The sequence below is a fragment of the Maylandia zebra genome, linkage group LG17, assembly GCF_041146795.1.
Source record: "Maylandia zebra isolate NMK-2024a linkage group LG17, Mzebra_GT3a, whole genome shotgun sequence".
NCBI classification, from domain to species: domain Eukaryota; kingdom Metazoa; phylum Chordata; class Actinopteri; order Cichliformes; family Cichlidae; genus Maylandia; species Maylandia zebra.
Window position 1 is genome coordinate 31,623,146 of NC_135183.1, and position 16,707 is coordinate 31,639,852.

The window sequence follows — 16,707 nt, forward strand, 5'->3', positions numbered from 1 at the left end:
GGCTCGCCAAAGCTCTCACTGTAACACAGTAAGGGGAATTGTTGAAAAGAATATATCAATGGGCCAATAGGCTCGACTATAGGAGCACAGGGGTGTGTTCAAATGAGACACAGAGACAAGAATGTAACTCAAAAGAACCGTCCAACTTTAGTGACATAAACCATAAGGTTGACAAGCACAGGTTAAAGACACTTTACAATGGTAGAAAGGAAACTTACAAAAATTAAAAGAAAAGTAAAACAAACTACTAAAGCAATGACTTGGCCAAGTGTTATTTTTGGTTTTCAATGTTTGGGTTTCAATGCTCGGGTGCACCCTAGTAACCTGACTCCTTAACTCTTATAGAAACAGATTACACAAATCCAATGCACATTCAAATGAAAATTTCACACTCTTTTCACATGTGGAGAATGCTCTACACAACAGCTCATTATTTAAAGTCCCAAATAAAAAATGTCCAAGGGGTAAAGTCCAAAAAATTCCCATGGTGTGAAAGAGAATAGGGATGAGAGAATGTCAGTCAGTGGTCTTATGTATAACCAGCTGTGCGTGAAAGTGTGAGTGATACAGTCCTACCACACCGCAAGGTGCAGCAGATCATCAAGTGGAAAAGAAGCGAATCTCAGTCTCTCTAAGTCCAGGTGGGAAGGCTCGCCATCTATTTCACTGGAGGAATCCTATTTCACTGGAGGAATCCACCTCAGGAACAATTCAGCATACAAAAAAAACCTGACCTGTCAACAGACAGGGTCAGAAGAGCAATTCAAATATTAATTATGCTGTTCTAGCTATAATTCACAACTTAGGATTTTGTTTAAATCACATTCAACATAAATTTGCAATAAAAATACTCAATTTTGCAAAAATAAAACATCTCTCTTACACAAACTATGCATTAAACCAAGTAAAGTCAGTGCATATGCATATGTGTCGCATATGCGGCAATTATTAATCAAACAATTGAGATTAATTCAGTTTCTCAACGATAAAATGTGAAACAGACATGAACTAACTGAGACATACAACATGTGCTCACCGATCTCAGCGCATCACGGCCGAAGACAATGGCATAGTGTCTCTCGGTCGGAAAATGCAGGGCTCTAAATAACGTAACAGGACATGTTTTCTCTTTAATAACCGTAATACGACATGAAGGAAAAATAAACATAAGTTGCGCTTCAAGTGTTACCTTACTTCTGGAAGCAGATTGAGATGAACTTCCAGGCAGTTGATAGCAACCAGAGCTAACAAAGGCTAACAGTTTAGCTCCACGCGGTACTTTTTAAAGTCACCAGAAAAATGCAGCATTTGCCTGCTTACTCACTGTGGCTACTTTTAACATGAAAGGTAGCTGATAACCAGTGAACTTATGTGCAACACAGTTGGTTGCAACTTATATCTAATACTTTTTTTCCAGCTCAAAAGCTTCAGTCTCTCTTTTCTCCTGCCAGCACGCGACTACCTCCACACATAGCAGCAAACACAGAGCACGTAGGTGGGACATACAGCGGCAGACTGCTCTCCCATTGGTCAAAACATACTGGGACCTGTGCATTTTGATTGGTTGGGCAGGCTGTCCATCTCTCCTCATATCAGTCCTTAAAGTGGTACCCCCATTTTATGTGGGTTACACCAACGTTTTAGGGCAAATTGTTTAGTATTTCACACAGTACGTAGCAAAATTCTGTAATCTCACCTTTCTAACAAGTACAACAACCAGTACCATCCTTGTATTATACAGAAAATTAGTGCACAGATACAAAACGTATCCAAAGAAATATTTACTATAATACAAAGTGTTCAGGAGAAGTGACAAAAAACAGAAAAACAAACTGTAAATTGTCCTCGCTGTCTCCTAGGCCTCCCTTTACCCTGACTAGTCCTCTGTGTTCATGCTGCTCCATCTTCTTGCCTAACACCTGTATAAGTCCCTAAATGCCTCTTTTAGACTCTGACACATGATTGAATTTTTTTCTAATCGACGCTGAACCGGTTCAACATGAGTGAGACTAACTGGTAATCAGTGTTTTCCATTTTGAAGGCCAGTGTTCCCATAGGTCAACAAAGTGTGCTAAATGATACAATCTGTTTTCAGAGATTTACAAAGCTGTGTTTGAGAATGACATTTGAACCAAAGGAGACCAACAGAGCTTAGAGTTTATTAGTTTGGAGTCATGTTGTTGGTAGTTCCACTTTGTGTGAGTGTGTGTGTTTACAACCTGGAAAAACTGTAGCAGATCATCATAATCTTCAGTCTTTACCATATCGATGTTTGGTTTAATCAGAATCATCTTTATTTGGGCACGTTTGTGCACACAAACAAGGAATTTGAGTCCGGTTGACTTTGCCCTCTTCGTGCATATAAAAAAAAAAAAAAGAGATCACTTTGTTTAGTTGTTTGTCTTTTTACTTCATATTTGTCATGATTTTTGCAGACTTCCAAAAACAGACAAATAAAGAAAACACCCAAGTTATCTTTTTCAGAACCTTTTTTTTGTCTGATGTTGTGAATGATCTGAAACTATTCTTTGAAACTATTCTGTGGTTTTAATCAGAGAAAACAATTCTGTTGAGTTTTCTGACGTGTGCTTTATTTTATTTTTTTCTTGGTTTCTTTTTTTAAAGAAAAGATGTGAAGGTTTCACGAAGTCTGTTAGCAGTTGTGAAAAAAAAAATCTTGGCGCTTATACTCCTCATGTTAGACTACACTGTTTCAGTAGATGGCTCTACAACACAATACATAGATGTCTTTGACAACTACTTTCTATTCTTTACGTTCTTTTGATACTTTGCAGTCATTTATGTAACCAGTTTTGAAACATGCAGTCGTACATAGTGGACTTTTTTTAATGATTAGTATATGACTCTACCACTTCCAACCTCCATTATTCTTCCAGGATGCAATCATCCATGCTTTTATTTCTTCTAGACTTGTTTACAGCCATGCACTTTACTCGGGCATCTCCTATCATAACATGCACAGAGATCTTCTAGCATGGTTAGTAGTTCCAAAGGCTCGTTTAGTCATTGAAGCTGACTGAACCTTTGTGTTCCCCGCCCCATGACTCTAAAATTCCCTTTGATTTCAATAACTGCTAATGCCTTTATCCAACCATTTTCAGTATTAAGACCCAAGAGTGTATATGCACGGTCTTTCCTTCCTGTATTTACTCTTGAGAATTTTAAATTGTTTTTAAAATTGTTTTTTTTATCCATTTTTAATTTTTACCTTCAACTTTACTGACATTTGTTGCTTTTATTATTAGTACTGTAACTTGGTTTTGAAAAGTGCTTTATAAATACAAATAAAGCTATGTAACATAAGAATGCAAAAAAAATCATGGCTCGTGTCTTTAGTGCCGGAGTTTATCACTCTGCCAAATCAAAAGAATGAGTCACCCTGCAGCGCACAAACAGACAGCCATGTTAGCATTTTAATGGAGTCATCGGGAAGTGACAATTATTGTGTTAGATGAAATATACAATCACACATGCATTAAATATTCAATAGCAACTTCATTGATACGTCAGCGCAACACAACACACAACTAATCAGGCAGCCCACAGAAACTTCAGCCAATGATTTGCTCCTGCTAGAATCTGCCAGGGAGCAGAATATATAGACAGCATTATGGCATCTGAATAGCAATGACCACGATGGCTTATTACTGTAGATAGCATCCACATAGAGAAACATGATGCATGAATGAGGATGAAAAGAAAAAAAAAATCTGGCAGTCTGTGAATACATGGTCGGCTGTGCACGTGCCCGTGTCTGTCTGTGCTCGAGTGTGTGCGCTCAGTGCAACAAACGCCTGACACTGACAAAGAAGACTAATGTGTGCTACTCTGCTTGGCAGTTAGATGTGTGGGACGCAGGTATATGAGAAATGTATGAAATAAAATTACATAGCTGAAGTTAAAATAACTACAACTTTGGCTGTAAATGTTATTTTAAAAAAATAAAGAAAAAAACCTCGGTCACGCAGGTTAGGCGGGGTGTTTTTAGACATATTCTTGATGGATTATAATTTGCTTTAAGGTGGCTAAATCAATGTGTCTCCAAATATAATTATGTGAAGGCTGAACCTCTTTGAGAAGTACATTAACTTTGGATTAACTTTTACATTACATTAAATGTAATCACCTTTTAATATAATATTAATCCTATCTTCAAGACATCAGCCACCTCAGCATTCTATGAATCTCTTTCAGGGCATTTCTGTTGTGTTCATAGGTAATAGAAAGAGTGGCTCATGCTCTGGCCTGGTGCTGTGAATGCACTATTGCTTTGGCCAACAAAGTCCCATGCATAGATTTCACCAGATCAATATGACTTCTACATGAACTATTCTTTGGGTATTGATGCATTCGCTGCTGGCCTAGGACACGGTGTTTACTGCCAAAAGCTAAAGTGACAAGGTGAAAAATAAATAAATAAAGCAGTGCTACGCAGACGTACATGAGTCAAAGGGCTCCATTTTCATGACAGAGCACAGAGAGGCTTTGCACAGGTAAAATGACATTTTTTTGACAGACACACAGGGGTCTTAATCCCAGCTGCAAGCATTTGATATTTTGGCGATTTTTCCCTTTTTTCCCCTCCCTCTGAACTTGAATTACCTTTAGTAGGCATAACCGTTCAGCAGGGGTGTGATAATGGTGAAGATGCAGCAGAGCAATTTCTGCTTTTCGGGATTATGGTGATTTGAGGTTATGCTGCGTACCTGCTCAGACCATTTCACAAGTACGCGGAGCAAAGAGGAATGAAATGTATTTTTCTGAACACGAAAACCACTCACAGATGGACCACAATATTCTTTTCTGTGGAAAAAAAAAACAGATGTCAACAATAGCACTAAAAGACAATGACCATCACCTTGCTACTGAGATATTTGTTCACATGACATCCCCACATCCACACTGCCCCTTTGACATTCTCTCTGCCATCTCATCTCATTATTATTCTTTTCCGTTTCTCCCTTCTCCTTTATTCACTTCCATCCCATTGCCTTCCCTTCTTCCTCTATACCCTGGGGGGAGAGATCAGCAGCATGGTGTTCGCCTCCCTTCTATCTACTCTTTCCGCCTTTCCATGCTGTGCATCCATAACCTCGCTGAAGCCTCCCACCACACGCATCATGCCTCCAATGTTGCCAGCTAGCCTGTGTCTGTGTGATCATGTGTTTTCTATCCATCTATGCCCCGACTTTATCTTTCAACTCTTTACTCTCAGCGGCAGGCTTTGTTGTGCACATCCTGTCTAGTCTGGCCTGCCTCAGTGCTCCCAGCAGGCAATATGAGTGTCATGTGGCTTGTCTTTACTCCATGTCAATTATAATTCCCACTACAAAACACAACAGCAAGGGTGAGAGAGAGTGAGAGAAATTGAAACACTCTGGTTTATCCATCTTATCATGGCCTTTCTATCACCAGGACCAGCAATCAGAGCCACCACAAGTTGTTCATTGATCTCATAATCAGACAGTGGTTGTAGCGCAATAAGCTAACCATGGCTAAACATGTGAAACTTTATTTCTTTTAATGGAAAACGTCTTTTATAGTTAATAAATACACATATGCACACGAATATGGGCACAGAATACATTCACCCATCTTTCGCTGCACTTGGTTTGCCTGCTCGATGAAATGCCGCTTGATGTGTCTGTTTGAACGCGTGGTTGTGTCGAATTGTGAAGGACAGCAAGGCCTGTTGAAAAAGGTTAGGGAGGCAGAGTCCATTGGCATTTACTCAGCACTTAATAAGGTGAGTGTTTCAGAGACAAAAAGGATAGAGGACAGAAATATACTTTGGGTGAATAATCACACAAAAACACACAGAAAAATATCCTCTGCACCAGCGGATAAACAGGAATTTACACAAAAAGACACACACAGTCTGAACTCCTGCCAGTCAAGCGTGTTAGCAGGAGAAAAAAGGGGTCAGTGATGGCTTCACAGTTCAGTTAGGAGAGAATTTAACAGGTTGATTGAACCCTGACTAGAGATTACTGATGGATCACTAAAGAGAAGAGAAGAGAAGAGAAGAGAAGAGAAGAGAAGAGAAGAGAAGAGAAGAGAAGAGAAATTACAGGCATTCTCTAGAGATGGAATCGGGACCTCTTTTTTCATAATTTGAAAAATGGTGTAATGGAAATGAACACTTCATTTCAATTATGCAGTTGTAAAACTCACTCCTGTTATTTGAGGATATTGAGCCAACATTTTTAAAAAGGTTCTACCAGTTGGTAGTTCCCTTGGAGACAAGAGAAAAATCTCTAAAAACAATGCTGTACCTGCATATTTCAAACACATGCACACCTCGACACCAACAACACACACATACTATTAGATTTCTTGTTTGACGGAGGAACGGGAGATCAATCTGGGTTTCCTCCTGGGTTGCTAGAAATCTCTAGGATTGTTCTATCTAATGCTCTCACCACATATATAGATGTTTTCACACATGCACCTGAGCCCCCTGGCAAAGCTGTTTGGTAGAAAGCAAATGTCCAATTTCAGATTCAGCTTGATCGAACGTTAAATGGTCTCTAAACTGCCAGTTACAAACTGCAAAGTGTGTGTGATGTCCAAATGAATAAAGGTGAGGTTATAGAAAACGATTTTCAAAGTACAGTATGTGGCATGTATGTCTTGTACACCCTGCCCAGTCACCGCACATCACCAAAAGCTAAATAGGGTATCTTCAGAAGTGAGACTTTATCTGACACATGATATGTTTGTGCTTACATGCTGTGTTTAGTTTGTGCCAAAATGTTTGCATCATGGCCAAACATCTCTGCCTTGGTCCCGTCTGTCCAAAAGACTTGTGGTTTCCTCAGATGCAACCTTGCAAACCTACGCTGCGGTTTTCTTTTCTTTATAGAGAGGAGAAGCTTTCTCCTAAAAACACTTCCAAGCATACATGTTCAGTCTGTTTTTAGAAATTATGCTGTCATGATCTTAAATATTAAAGGCTGAGATGTAACCTTTGGGTTTATTGCAGGTCCATTGAGCACTTCAAGGTCTGACTTTGGGTTGGATTTGCTGGAATGTCCACTACTGGGAGGACTGCCATTGTGTTAACACACATTCGAATGCTCCAGATCAGCAAGCTGCCAAAACGTCTGCTTTTATAGAGGTGCTCACACTTCCTGATGATCAGTTAATCAAGTGCTACTTAGTGTACTTAGTTTTCTGAGAGAAGAGAAGTGCATAAAATCCTGTAAAAACCTTCTTTTCCATATACGGCAGACCAATAGCAGTTCAAACCAGGGCAAATTACCAATAAACTGATAAAAAAAAAAAAAGTATAGTCTGTGCTGAGAACTGGGGGCTGGAAATGGGCTGTTTTCCTTCCAATATATCAGTTTTGATCAAATACATCTTGAATAAAAACTGTAAAAATCAGTATTACCACTTCCTTTGTGTGTTTTTAACCCAACAGTTTCTATGTTCTTATCAGCACTTTATTTTCATCTTTCATTGGTGATACTTCTAAACACGAGGCAGTGAATTAATTTGTCATTTGGTGCACTTTATACAGACCGTATGCAGCTCCACTTTTGTTACTGTGCTAACTCATTTTTAGAGAGCTTATGTTGTATCCTTGATCTGCAGTCATCATTATTGATTTTCTAGTCAGGACTGTTTCACTGCCCAGTAAAAACATCAAGGATTTACAGGCTGTTCCAAAAGTTTATTTGAAAAAGAGTTTAGCCTGCTGCATAAATGTAAACCTGTGCAATTTGTGAAGAAGAAAGTTTCAGTGCAATATATTTGGGAGTTTTGTGTGTTTTCCCTTTGCTGCCATTAAAACCATCTAAGGTGATCTGTCTCACTGCTGAGTGCCCTTTGACCCTGTAATCTAGGAAGTGTGAGACTGAGCTGCTCCTCTGTGGGCACCCATGCTGTTCAGGTCCAATCAAGTGGCCACATAACACCATTATTTCAGCCTTACCCTCTGCAGGGGTGTCAGTGTCCATCCATCGATTCCCTTCTTTCTTTAATCCCATTCTCTAGCTATATTCATCATTTCGTTCTCACTGTCAACCCCCTGCGTTTTCAGTCGCTCATCTCGCCCTCTCTGCTTCACTTCTTCTCACTTTGTGCTACTATTGACTTTGTCCATCTTATGCTCCACACCTACCTACATCTCCCCCCTGTCCCTCCCTCCATCCTGATCTCAATATTCCTCCTCTCTTTACAAACTCTCCATCCATCTACTCCTCTATAAAGGCCCTTGCGGCCAAGGCTCCATAATGAAATCTCAGCAAGCCTTATTGTGTTGATTAAAGCTGTCAGAAAGAAACTAAGAGAGGAAAAATACAGTGGCAACAGGGGGAAAACAAGGGCTCAATGGTGCGTTGCGAGCGTCCTTGTTTGAGCTATTATTTTTGCCTTCCTCCCTTCTATGTTTCCTCTCTTTTTCAGTTAACATATACACAATAATTCTATTAGTCTTCGAGGCTTTCAATCCTTCAGCCTCTCTCCTTCCATCCATGTCACTATAAGCAGAACCTTTTGAGGTTATGTTCTGCCCCAACCTTAACGTAATGCAATTCTGTCAAAACACATCTGCCCCTCAACCCTCTCTCTTCAAGCTGTTTCTCAAACACCGTCCTACATAATATGTTATGTACACAACTACACAGTAGCAAGATGTTTAATTTGTTTTTAATCGAGCTGTACCATTCAGCGATGCACTGATGGATCAGCCAGCGACTGGACTCATGACTGATGACTGCCTGATCAGAATCACATATACAGCATTCAAAACGATGTGCTGTAAATTGATGTTTACCTGTTCAGCTCCAGAGCAATTAAATGTGGAAATGATGGGCTCTGCCCAGCTCAGTCAACACTGTTTGAAATGCACGTAGAAGCTGTGCACAGAATAATAACTGCACTGCCATCGGCACATATAATTGCAGATATAAAGCATTTCATATATATATATATTTTTTTTAAGTTTAAAATAGATTTATGCTGTCAAATGTGTTCTTAGGAAGAAAATCCAGGTTTGTCCAAAATCTAAATCAGCCAAGAATGCAAACAGTGTCTCTGTTTAATATCAGCACTTACTCAATGAATGTCCCATGTTGCAGTACTAAAATTATGACTGACTGGGTGCTGTGTGTTTAATTCTCTAGCATAGAATTAAAAAAAAATGTAAGTACTACTTTTTTTTATTCTTTTACCTGCCCATTAGGGTACAAGGGGAAAAAAGGTCAGGAACTAAGCAAAAGCTATATGTTCAATCACTTAGTAATGTCTTTAAACTGCCAACTACAACTGACATTGATAGGAACGTGCTAATCTGTACTAATCCTGATCTGCTTAATATCAGCAGCTGATTAATTAATTGATCACAACACTTTGTAGAAGCTATTTAGAGCCAATCATCCAATGTCTGTGAAAAAAACCACACACAAAAACCAAAAACATAATAGGAGGGGAGATCCAAGTAATCAGTGAGGGGAAATGCCAGAGTGGGTCACAGGGGGTCAAAATGAGTCATATACATCTGAAACCAAGCAATGCTATGCCTCACACCCTCCGCTAACTTCCTGAGAGAAACTCTGAAAATGTAGCGCCAGAAAATCCTAAAGAATTATACCAATATAAAAAGCCATAAAACTGGAAGCAAATGTTGAATCATTATTGCAGCCTTGTTATTATCAAAGCAGGTGTAAGAAGTAAGAAGTATGAAGCACTGGATGTAATTTCAACTAAAAGATAAAAGCACATTAGACCAAATAGAGGACAACAAGTGTGAGTAGAAGCAATTCAGTGCAGAAAGCGAGCCATTTATATTTTTTCTCAGCTGTGAAGTTTCAAATTCATATGGAAGTCAATAAAATGGACAATTCAGCAGAGCAGGACCAACATACTGAATGTGTTTACAACACAGAATATTGACATTAGAAATGCAGTCTGAAAATCGTGTAACCTAAATATCATGAAGAGCTTTAGTATTGAATTTGGATGTAGATCTCCCAAGAGTACGTGTGTGTGTGTGTGTGTGTGTGTGTGTGTGTGTGTGTGTGTGTGTGTGTGTATATATATATATATATATATATATATATATATATATATATATATATATATATATACAGTCATATACACACAGTATATAAAACACAGTTGTGTTTAACATATGTGTATATGTGCATACATATATTTGCTTTAACAGCAGGTCCAAATGACAAGCACAAGAAGTTCAAACAAATTACAGAACAGTTTTTTATATTACTTATTTTTTTCTCACAATTTAAGCCCAAAGTGTCATGGTGAAAGATTTCTTCTTCTACTACAGCAGCATTTCTTTATCATGTGGAAAAACTGATTTTCTTTTTACTTTCTTGTGCTGAAGTTTCTGAGAAATTAAACGAGTAGTTAAACTTCAACTTAAGATCAAAGTAAGCTGTATGTGACCCATGATAATAAACGAGGTAAACACGAACATGATACATGTAAATATTCATAAAGCACTTATATACGTATGTGTCACCACACACACAGCAAACCCCACAGCACAGAGTGATAATCAAGCACCATCAGGACCAGGCAGAACGGAAGGCATGTCCTCCAGAGTGCAACCTTCCATTAACATTACATTACCGGAGAGACAGGTGAATGACAGCTCAACAAGACTGAATATCAACAGTTTCTTTTTCAATTATGAAGAGAAACCACAGGGAAACAAGCCGGACGTCCACTAGAAGTACTCTGAGGAGATTTTGGAAGCAGCCTGCCTGTATGCAAGATCATCTAGCAGCCAGTCCAGCGATGTGCATGAATAAATCAGAATTCCCTGGTGAGTTTTCTCAATCTGTCACTAACTAAATCTCAAAAGGTTTAAATTTAGGATGTGTAGGCTCTCAAATGAGAAGCATTTCAAAAGCACGTTATTCTGAAATTCAAAGATTTCAGCATTCACATTAGCATCGATAGTCTTCTAATTAGAATTAGAAACAGATGCTTATCTATACTGCAGATGACCCCACTGTAAGAAAATCCACTAAACAGAAATGGAAAAATAAAATATTGCGTGGAAAGGAAAATACAACATTCTTAAACAAAGTGTCTGTTTAAGCAGCGGTATAATTGTTCCACATACTCCGTGTGCTCTCATTTACATTCACAACACAGACACAGACTTGTTACTTTTACGCAGAGAGACTTAAGTTAACTGCAACGATGGTGTAAGCTACAGCTTCTCTAAATGTCTCGACTCATTTAAAGGCAACTGAACCATTTAAACCAGTGTATAGTCGTGGGTGGATAACACAGAAGCAACATTTTGTGGTAAGATGTTTGAGAACCAGCGTGAGGAGAGCGGAGTGATAGGCAGATGTGTCCTGACAGTGTTTTTACATTAAGCCGAGGCTAGGAGAAACATACTGTAACCTCAGAGCTTCAGTTTTATAGGTATTGTAAAGATATTTACATGTTTTATACTATTGTTTACTTAAAGTGGCCAGTATGAGGAAAAATGGCCAGTATGAGGAAAAATGCAGTGTTTAAGAAATGGTATCTGTGTGGCAGTTGTGTTTAACATCTACTGTACCTCCTGTGGTAGCCATTATGCATCGCGAGTGAGTCACTGTGCAAAATGTATTGTGGTGAGAGAGAATGTGTTTGGACTATTACAAAATAAATAAATAAATAAAAAAGGATAAATGAGAGCGCCATAATTTACAATATTGTTTCACAAAAAAGCTGCAAAAATAGTACAGTGCAATATTATTATTATTATTATTTAATTAAGATGCCAAATTTTGGTTATTTACTTTACAATTAGTTAGTAAAAGAGTAAATTAATTTTACTGATTGAACATTGTGCTTGATTAATTTCCAGTCTGCAAATTTGGATATAACATAAATAACATATTATAAATTATGTTTCTTATTTGCATAAAAATAATAGTTTTAAACAGATTTCTAAAACATTAGTGTTTTCTTGTTTTTATGACAGGTAATCCAAAAAAAATTCTTAGGCACCGTAACATCCGGATTGGAAATAGTAAGCCATTGCCAATGTACCTAAAAACATGGACTCTATCAGAAGGTATAGCTGTGGTTGCAAAAAAGTTGGGAATGACTTACCTCTGTAAAAACTTTCCTCCTCAGTTTATTATGTCAGTCAGTCATTTCAGATCATATGAATAAAGACTTCTGTTTATTTAATCTTGGACTTACTGTGTTTCAGAATGGAGGATTATCTTTGGCAGGCTCATTAAAAAGTTGTCAGCCAATGAACGAGCGGTTTCAGGGTCAGACCCACGTCTCCTTGTCACATGATTGTCTTTTTTTTTTTTTTAAACCAAGATAACGACAATGAAAAGGAAACATCACAGTAGCTACTTTTACACTGTCCATTGATGCTCCTGTGGGAGAGATGGTGGAATTGCGAGGCTGAAGAGCTGGCTAGCTTTCTAACAGCGAAAAGCTTATGCCGTGAATGTTTCCACATTCCAAAAAGAGGAGGGGAAAAAAAGGACTTGTCTTAGTTCTTAGCAAGGCAGACTCCTTCAGGTATTAATAGCAATAAAACATACCACTTATGTTTTGGGGCTTTAAAAAAAACACCTTCATGTGTAGAGCCTGATCAGTGCTCCGTGTATGGTTTATTTAATGATTAAAAAAATACACAATATTGTCATTACAGATCAAAAGTTTATAGTTTAAGTACTTTATATGTTCAGTGCCACCACCTTGGATTGCAAACTCTGGGTTGGTAGGGCTGCTCCAAATTCCCAAATCTGAGTTGAGGGGACATTCCAGATTGAATTTTTGACTGGGAACTTTCGGACTTCCGACTTATTCAGGAAAACACCATTACCTTTGGATGTTCTTTTGGTTCCTTGCTAAGATTCTTTGTGCACTTTTGAAAAATGTGAACTTCTTCTATATTCTTCTTCTTCTTTTCTTTTTGGGTGTCCCTACACAAAATCATTCTGCTCTGCATTGCTGTCAGTGAAGAATAAATAAATTACACATCACACCAGGTGAAGAGAATTCCTGCCTCAACCACGCCTTCAGCCCACTTGCAGCCGGGAAAGGAGAAGGTTCTGAGGCTTGTAAAAGATTTAGGTTTTAGAACAGTCATAAGGAGTCCCTAATCCATATTTCATTCACTCTGTTAAAAAAATATAAGTAAGTAAGGGGATTTCTCCTCACAACCGAGGATTAATTACCAAAACTCAGTTTAATGATTAATTGGCTAATTGTTATTCTGCAAAATCGCAGCACTAATAACGTCAAGAGAATGAATATTTTCAATCATAAAGTTATACATTGGATACCTAATAAATGAAGGCAGTAGGCTTTGACGCCTATAACATAACCTCCATACATGACAGTAGTTGGACGGTTCACACAGGTGATTCTGACACGAATTGAATCAATACCTTGATCAAAAAGTCAGTTTGAGGCTTATCAGCGGTGTGAATGAACAGGTTGTTTATCAGAAGCCTGAGGTACAGAAAAACACATGAACCAGCCATTTCTGCAACAGCCCAGATCAATGGGAGGATGATCAGGGAAGATATTGGCAACATGAGAGCACAATGAGCAATACTCTCCCTCAGCACAAAACAATTGAATCGCAATCTATCTCGGCTATAGCCAGGAAACGCACACAGTCTGTCAGACATAAAAGTGTGATGGGTTACACACACGCACGCATGCACACAGTGAGCTTTAACCATGAAAAAACAAGGTTTACGTAAAAATAAAACCAACAAAATCTCTCATTTATATGGTTTGATGTTTAAGGAACTTAGGTGCCTAAATGTGCACTGTGAAAAGAAAGCTTTTACAACCGTTCCCCTACACAGAGCTTCCTGGTTCCTTAGTGGGGGAAAAAAAAAGGAAATAGCAACCTGCCCACCCCCTCCAGTGTCCCCAGGGCAGCTCTTATTCCTTGTAAAGAGCTGGACGGCTCCTGGCTAGTAAATAGAGCAAAAGAGAGTCAGTGAAAGAGTGGAGAGTGGAAGATGGGTAGAAGAGTGGCAGGAAGGAGGGCTAGAAAGAAGAAGAGAGAGGTAGGACAGAGATGGGTGAGGGCTGGGGCTTGTAAAAGGCATGAGATTCATTAGGCATTCACACTGTGCACTGGAGAGCCCTGATGCCTCGCAGAAAAAGAGAAGGGATTACAGACATCGCGGGTGTGGATGGGATGGGTGGGTGGACGGGATGGGTAGGTGGTGGGGAGCCAGAGAACCTTTTCTGTGAGCCAGGGGAGGGGAGAGGAATTGGAAAAAACAGAGAAAGGAAAAAAAGCTGTATGAGGTGAGGAGAGAATTCGGGCAAGACAGCAAAAGACAGACAGTGAAACGGAATGAGACTTGGCTCCGAGATATCAAACAGGAAGACAGGGAGTGAGAGGGTGGGCCGGCGTGTGCAGTGAGGAAGAGAATATATGAAAGCTGTAATGCAGGGAATGGAAGGGAAGAAGTGGTGACAGAGTGAAAGAGTGGGGCAGCAAAAAGGAGAGACAAGCAGCCAGGAGGAGTGCCGTGGTGCCATAAAATGCCAGCTGTATGCCACTGCAGTCTCTCCCCTCTCATCATTGCACCGTGTGAGTTATCACTGTGTCTGCTACCTGACACACACACACACACCTATACAATCCTCCTCCAAGTTTACAGCATGTTCACTGATTACTTGGATCTCCTCTCCTGGTCTTTATGAGCTTAGGGGCTGATAGCAAATGAAACATTTACTGCCCACTTGTGGGCATGACAGCGAGTATGTCTGTGCATGTCCAAATCTGTGCGGCAGGCTCGTGTGCACATGTGCATACCAACCAGGCTTGGCAGGTTCCTATAAAGCAAAGTTGTTTCTATGAAAGTTACCCCCCAGCTTTGTAAAGTGTCCCATCTGGCTAGGCGTAGTGTTGCGCAGAGCAAAATCAGACATGAGAACTCTATTCAACTGTGAAATGAAAGGGGCGAAAATCCTACAGGAAAAGGGAAATACAGAACTTTAAGAATTCATGGACCATATCATTAGTTTTGCATGAAATATAAAATATGTACACGTAAATTAATGCTGACCATTTCTCACTAAAGTTTTTAGATTGAATTTCTGTCTTCAAGGCAGCCATTGCTCTAGTTCATTTCGGTACGCTACAGAAATCAGCTCCATCACATTGAGCAGTTCATTGCCCTTATTTTTGCTGTGGAGTAATGCACTTGTGAGTGGGAACCGATTAGAAAGTTGGTTCATTCGGGGATGATCAGAATCAAACAGTGGAAAGATGTTGTTTTTTTGGTTTTTTTAATGGATGAAATAAAATAAAAAAATCCTTTTCAAAATATTTACGTAAGATCGCTCACTTGACAATTCATTCTGGCAGTTTAATTCTCAGATGTCGGTGCATCCTTGTCTGCTGCACCAAGGAGAAGTCTAAGACTGGCTGACAAGTTAATAGCCTTACACATACAAAGATTCTGGTGCTTAAAGCTGTTTCTAGATCATTTACTTATATAACACTTGCATCCTATTTCACATTTGTCTACTTCACCATCACACATCTCATCTCAAATGCTCTTTGTGGAGAGGACAGGTGATTGAGGTACGCTTCCTAACATAACCAATGTTTCCCTCCAGATCGTAACTTTGCACGGGGACTTCAAAAAACATCTCCTCACCAAAAAAAAAGCCTTAGTTATCATCAACAGGGAAGTGCATGATTTTTAACCCGATCGACCAATGAGAAAGCCTTGAGCCATGTTTAGTCAACATTCACTGGTTTCCTTCAAAGTAAGTGAGAGGGTGAAGCAGAAGGTGACATTTTTGGCTGCTCCCTTATTCACAAGGGAGTGTCACCACAGCAGGTTGTTCTTCATGTTCAATTTGGTAGCTCTTAATACAGGATGCCCAGCCTGACACAACCCCTGAGGCATTTTCGTCCCCTCCCAGGTTTGAGCTGGGCATTTTTCACTTGGTAGGCAAACAAGCGAGACACTACACTGCAGAGCTTACGGTACAGAAGATGATATGGCATTCATATATATTTATGTTGATGCGCAAACATGGACACATATGTGTAAATGCAAATACACACAAAATAACCAACCCGGTGGTTCCTGCAGACTTTAGGTGTCTCATTTTTTTTCTTATCTTAATAAGGTTGGTCTTAACTCTAATGTGATGGACTGCTCCTCTCCAGTAATAAATTCACAGTAACAAACATTCACTGTAATTGCTTTGCCATACGCTTAAAACACACACAAATTATTTCACGGTCCCATCCAGGCATTAGTCCCCGTCTCTTGAAAGCAGAGCACCTTCCCCCTCCTTTAGCTCTCACACCAGCACATCCACACCCACACGCACACATCCCGTCTTGTCTTAAAGTGGCTGTTTGGTGCTGTCAGCTTGGTCTAACAGAGTCGTTCTCTAACCTTCCTTGTACAATCTACCCACCCACGTCACACTTAAGGTTGAGAATTACAAGGTTAAGTCAAGACTTATTCAGCGCTCTGGCACAGCAACATCAAAAGTATTACTAACACTACAGCTTGTTTGAAACTAGGGCTGTAACTATCTGCACTTTTCATTGCAAAGTGACCTAAACGATTTTTTTAAATAACATTTCCAAAGATCACAGACACAAAGATTATACTTTTTTTAAGCGTACAGTGATATAAAAATGAAAATGTGAGCAACATGTGATGATTAAAGTCTTTGGCA

At 39.3% G+C, this 16,707-nt stretch overlaps 1 protein-coding gene and 1 long non-coding RNA gene across 8 annotated transcripts in view; both read right to left on the minus strand.

Moving 5' to 3' along the window:
* The window catches only part of grm8a (glutamate receptor, metabotropic 8a), a 315,894-nt gene that overhangs the window by 104,036 nt on the left and 195,151 nt on the right, over positions 1-16,707 (minus strand). The window lies entirely within an intron of this gene.
* LOC143413107 (uncharacterized) lies at positions 125-1,590 on the minus strand. Of its 2 annotated transcripts, none has more exons than XR_013093686.1 (2): positions 1,037-1,590; positions 125-729 (listed from the first exon to the last, which is right to left on the minus strand). It is a non-coding gene; the product is annotated as an uncharacterized LOC143413107 (long non-coding RNA). The 2 variants fall into 2 exon arrangements; XR_013093685.1 differs by having other exon boundaries at positions 125-734.